The sequence below is a fragment of the Syngnathus floridae genome, chromosome 1, assembly GCF_059516105.1.
Source record: "Syngnathus floridae isolate MCC-2025c chromosome 1, RoL_Sflo_1.0, whole genome shotgun sequence".
Lineage (NCBI taxonomy): Eukaryota > Metazoa > Chordata > Actinopteri > Syngnathiformes > Syngnathidae > Syngnathus > Syngnathus floridae.
Genome location: NC_142413.1, coordinates 2,337,960 through 2,343,839, shown reverse-complemented (window position 1 = coordinate 2,343,839; position 5,880 = coordinate 2,337,960). Strand labels below are relative to the sequence as shown.

General features: G+C 47.3%; 1 long non-coding RNA gene across 1 annotated transcript; it reads left to right on the top strand.

Moving 5' to 3' along the window:
- The first annotated feature begins 2,055 nt into the window (after window positions 1-2,055).
- On the top strand, window positions 2,056-5,013 carry LOC148403279 (uncharacterized). The gene is made up of 2 exons (XR_015861751.1): window positions 2,056-2,330; window positions 3,903-5,013. It is a non-coding gene; the product is annotated as an uncharacterized LOC148403279 (long non-coding RNA).
- Window positions 5,014-5,880: the final 867 nt, after the last annotated feature.

Here is a 5,880-nt window from a genome sequence, read left to right as displayed (position 1 = left end):
TGCTGCGGCTGCGGCTGCTGCTCGGCCCCCACCTTCGCGAGTAACGCACCTTGGAAGAGCGCGTTCCCGCGGAGACGTGTGCACGTCTGGAACGCGATATCAATTTGGCCACCTTTGTCCAGACTTTGGACACCACTTTGATTTTATTCGCTATGGGAAAGAGGGGACGCAAGCGAAAAAGGGGGACAACCTTTGGGGTCACTTCAACCTACGTTTTAAAGTGAAGCCAAGTCATGTGTAAAAGTATTTTGTGTTTTTTACTCGACATCAGTCAAAATGGCATCAGCTCTTGACAACGTCGAAAACATTGGCTCACTCAATCAGCCGACATTTTCTCATCACATCAGGGGGGGATTGCTTGGGAAAAAAGGCAAATGAGCAGGTTGTCGCGGAGCAGGAAGGATGGCTTCCGAAAAGGTACCGGCGGTTTTTAACCAAGGCGGTGTCCAGTGGCGTGCGGGGACCATTTTTCAGCCCGGGAGTTTCAAATCCAACCGGCCCAATGGCAGGCGCACAGAATAGTGGAATACCGCCGCCGCGTCACTTGACTCCATTATATTTAAGCGCTGACCCTGGGTGACTATGACAGAAAATAAAAAAAAGATGATACATCATTAAAATATATAATAAATAGGCTACTGTAGCAGTTGAATTATGTTTTATGTTCAAGATTTTTTTATTCGCCACGATTGAGCGTGCCAAACAAGGAATTTGACTTTGGTACATCACAGCCTCTGTTCAACATTTAGGTGACTAAGAACACTCAGGACGTGTGAAAAATGACAAATATTCCCAAACATTCCTATTATTTTCCATGATAAACAGTGTATTTATCTTCTAAAATGCACGGTGAATAGCTAGGAGAGCATCCAAGACTGATAGTAGCCTACGAAGTAGCCCGTGTGGTACCCTAAGCCCCTAACTAAGCCTCCTCTGCGGTTGGTCTTCTTGAAAACATATTTGTGAGCTCGGCACACTTGGCAGCATAAAGCCTTTCGTTTTTGTATTCCAGCTTTATCCGCTTTTTCCCGTCCGTCCGTCCGTCCGTCCGTCGTCTAATTCACTGGCTCCACCTCTTTGGTACGCCTAGTGTCATCCGGTCATGAAGCTCAATTCGACTCTACCAACGTCAATGAGTGCGGGGGCGGGCGGTTGAACATGCAATGGTATACCCCAACGCTAGGCACGGGAAAGAGAACTTTGATGCAAAAAAGGTGTTCTATGACATTGTGTGGTGGATTTTGTTGGATTTAAAAAACAAACAAACATTGATTCAACGGAATTGGGTCGTAGCCCATAAATGATGGGCCGGCCCCACCGCCTTCCCTTCAACTCGCGTCATCCAGACGCACAAGCTACCTTGGACTCTACCGATTTCAGTGAGTGCTGGGGGTGGGTGGCATCGCCCAACTTGAGACACCGGGAAGAGAACTGCGATGCAAAATGGGTGTTGTAGTTCCTAAGATGGTGAAATTGAAAATGCATTGAATTAAAAGATAGATTAAAATGTAATTAATTTGTAGCCGATAAAATGATGGCCCCCACCGGCCCCACATGGGAGCGGCCCTCGACTCTCCCGATTAGCCAGCATGCCATTGGGGGTGTCTCAGGATCCCCCCCCAGGCACGTGCACTCAGTGCCTCAACTTGCCACCAGGGGCGGTAAAGGGCTCAACATGGTTTCCTCAGCTGTCACCATAAGTTGTTCAAAAATGAATAACATAATAAAACATAATACGATAGCTGTCCTGTGGTCTATGCTTTTAATGCAATTTTGGTGTGTTTCCTATACATTTGGATCATTTCCATCGTCAAAATAGCTGTATTTCTTGTTCAAATAACAACGGGAGGCTGAGGCAGTGACAGGTAGTGCCTCTCAGGGCGTGCGTGTGAGCGTGTGCACCACTCACACGCACGCCGTGGTGAGCGCGTGCAAACGGCGCGTGCTTGCAGTCAGCGGGAAAAGGCGCGTGCCTTGAGGCAGCCAATACTTTTGCCTCAAAAATGGGGCGATAGTGAGCCACCACACGAGTAAATGCGAGAGTAAATTAAGAAGAAAAAGAAAAGAGAAGAAGAACACACAACAACATTCGGTGCTAACGCGTTGCTATTTGGCTTTATTTTGCCTGAAATCGGAGGATAGAATCTCGAAGATAAGACCGTTTTCAAAACTTGACTGTCAGTCAAAGCAAGAAATCTTAAAACCAAATCTGGAAGACCAACGCCAGATTTGCGAGGATTAATTCAAACTACGTTCCTCCCGGGACGGACTACAACACATTCGTTTCAAAAGGAGTGGTACTCTAAAAAAGACTTCATTTACAAGTAAAGGTAAGAATACGGCAGTGGTGTGTTTAAAAGTACAGTGGTGTGTTTAAAATATTAGATTTAATCAAGAATGGGATAACAACCATGTACGCTTGTAAATCTGACTTGTGAGTCAGTGCCTTCGCGTCATACAGTACGTTTGTGCCTCACCAACCCCAACCCTCACCGCACGTCACTGATCCCCCCCCCCCCACACACACACGGACATTTCTAATTTGTTGGATTGTCACTTTTTCTGCGTTCCCCACATGTCAGGCTTTATGCCAGTGCTTCTGAACCTGGGTTCGATCGAACCCCAGGGGTTCGGTGAGTCGGCTCCAGGGGTTCGGCAGAGCTGGTATGTCATTGCCCCGCCCCCGCCACGCCCCCCAGTCCGCGGATGGCCGAACACACCGGTAGCAACCACCCCCCCGACCCTGTCCGCGGATGGCCGAATACATCGGTAGAACCCCCCCACCCTCGTCCGCGGATGGCCAAATACATCGGTAGCACCCCGCTTTGTCCGCAGATGGCCGAATACACCGGTAGCACCCTCCCCCCCCCTTTGTCCGCGGATGGCCAAACATACCGGTAGCACCCCCCGCTCGTCCGCGGATGGCCGAACACACCGGTACCCCTCCCCCCCCTCAATAGGGGTACCGTATTGGCCCGAATATAAGACGAGGACTTTTTCATTGAAATAAAACTGATAAAGGGGGGGGGATGGGGTCGTCTTACATTCGGGGTCTAGACAAAGTCTTTTTTCAAACTTGAGTTTTGAAAAAGACGGGGTCGTCTTATAAGCGGGGTTGTCTCATATTCGGGCCAATACGGTACTTTGCCACCAGGCTCAAGACAAGTATCAATTTGGGAGCAAACAGTTCCTTGATATGTATCGGTGTGCCTGTGAGTTAGGTTTCGCTTTCTTTTCTCTGCCTCCACCCTTGTTTCCAGCATATGATGCTCAGGCCCTCTTAGTTTTCATTTAACACTGGTGCACCGTTTCCTTGCTGTCCTGAATCTTCATTAATTGGAATTTTACTCTCTGTGATTCCACCATTGTCCTTTTCAGTGACATGCACTCACTCATTCACGAGAGCACCTAAATGACCGTCCGACTGTGTGTCTATGTGCGTGTGTGTGCGTGCGTGCGTGCGTGTGTGTGAGAGAGAGTTAGGTTTCGTTTTCTTTTCTCCGCCACCTTCCTTATCTTGGAGCCTGAATTTGTTCCCGACATATTTCAGACAGGCTGCTGCTGGTAACAAATGTTTCTATTTCCAGCACTCTCAGGTTGTCTTGGTCTCATTCAAGGTCATTCAATGATGCAGCGCCTCCTTGCCTTCCTGAACCTTCCTCAATTCGAATTTTACTCTCTGTGATTCCACAATTGTTATTTTCAATGACACACACTCACTCATTCACGGGAACACCGAAATGAGCGCCCGGCTCACTTTTACGTGGCACCTGCAGGATGGCATCGGTTGGCAACAAGCAAATAGCAGAGCTACATTGCCACCAGGGACAAAACAAATGCCAATTTGGGAACAGACGTTTCTTGAATAGATTAGAATTTTTTTTTTCTTCTTTTTCTGCCAGAATGGAATGAGGAGTGCCCAGCTCAGCTGCTGCTTCGTTGCAAAGTCCTTGATTGGCCTTTAAAATGAACTCACAACAACAATAAGACAAATACCACTGCATTTCAGCCCCGCCGCAAAAGGTCAGAAGGTCAATGGCAAACAGGTGTCGCAAATTGGTGTGGGTGTTGATGACAACGAGGCTGGAGATCAAGGTGTCATGTTTGAGTGACTGGACACTTTAAGAGGAAGACGGTGCCCTCCGCTAGCGTTCCCCATCTGTCAGCCGTGGTGACCTGCAATGAAACACACGCAGCCAGCCAGCCAGCCAGCCAGCCAGCCAGCCAGCCAGCCAGCATTGCTTCGCACAAAAAGGGCCTAACAAGGATGTTTTGAGCACTGAGTACGTTTGCACCTATTGCATTTTCAAGAACTTCAGGGAGAGAGGTTCAATTGTTAAAACAAAACACACAATCAATTTAAACCCGTGCAGCCTTTTTTTTTTTTTTTTTTCTCCAGTGCTTGAGCGTCCCTCTTTCCTGCGGTGGTGCAAAAGTATTTTAGTTGTGGCTGCAGCAGTCTGAAGGACCTTCTCTTTGCAAGTAAAGACTCAAGCCAAAAGAGGTTGGGAACTCTGCACACCCAGTAACTAATTGGGACATCTCGTGGCAATAGTTGGGATTTGTTTTGTTTTTTTCTGTAATTTTTGTTTTATAATGACATATTTTATTTATTTGATATACTTTTAAGATGTATTTTATCCGTTTTAATTGTTTTTTTTAAGCGGGTGGTAAATCACAATATCTTCACCCGTATTAGTTTTTGCTCCAATTTGAAATTAAATTCCTAATTTCTTTTTGACACCAGAGCTGATCTCATCACCAATTTTGAGTATAGTGGGGGGACCTCTAGTGGCCAAAACGGGAATTACAGTGACGCGACACCTGAGCCGTGTCGGTCCGGTGAGAACCTTGACGTCAGGCACGGAGACGACCATTATTTTGATAACCGAACAATCTCGCGATGTGTAATTTGTGAGCATTGAAGTCAGGGATGGAGCCAACGTCTATTTTGAGAATGTATTATTTGCTCTTGATTGATTGATCGTAATGATAAAAAGATGTTTTTACATTTACAGCCATTGTGTTTAAGATGCGCAAAAAAAAAGAAGAACGATTCAGTTACTGTGTTGGTCCATGACGTTCATCAGCCGCCCGCATGCTTCCAAAAGTACAAAGAAAACCCGGCGAAATAAATACTCTAGCCAATCGTCCGGGGGTGTGGGCGGGGAAATGCGTTGGGCAGACCAGAGCAGTGCCAGTGCCAAAAACCCCCAAAACAAAACAAAACAAAAACAAAAGCCAATGCAACAAAACGTCACTTATGGGATGCTGTTGAAGTGCCACTGCAGCTCAGCCAGCTGAGTGAGGACTTGCGCCCCCTGCTGGTGTTTGTCAACGCTACGAGCGGCGGCCAGAAGGGCCAAGAGCTTCTGTGCGCCTTCCGCAAGCTTCTCAACCCACACCAAGTCCTGACCTCTGAAACGGTGTGAGTGGCTGAAACATACGTCGATGGAAAAATCCCACCTGTCGTTTGGCAAAAAAGAAAAAAAAAAGTCTCTTCAATTTGATTGAGAAGTGCATGCAAGAAAGTGTCGATGTAAATCCCACCTGTCTTTTGGCCACAAAGAAAAAAAAGTCCCTTCCATTAGATTGAAAAGTGCACGCAAGAGAGTTTCACCCATCGCGACGGGCCATTCGAGCTCTGCTCGTCGTCTCAATCGATCGTGTGACGAGGTGCCGCAGTGCATTGTTCCACCAGATGGCGGCGCCGCACGCGCGCGATTCCTCGAGAAACAACACAAACTGGGATGAAGACTTTATTGTGGTTTCGAGTCGGTACACGACACCAATGCAAAGTCGCACCACCAAATTCAGCCAACCGCTTGCAATGCGATGAAATCAAATGCTAAGTTGCCCCATCAAATTCACCCAGTCGCG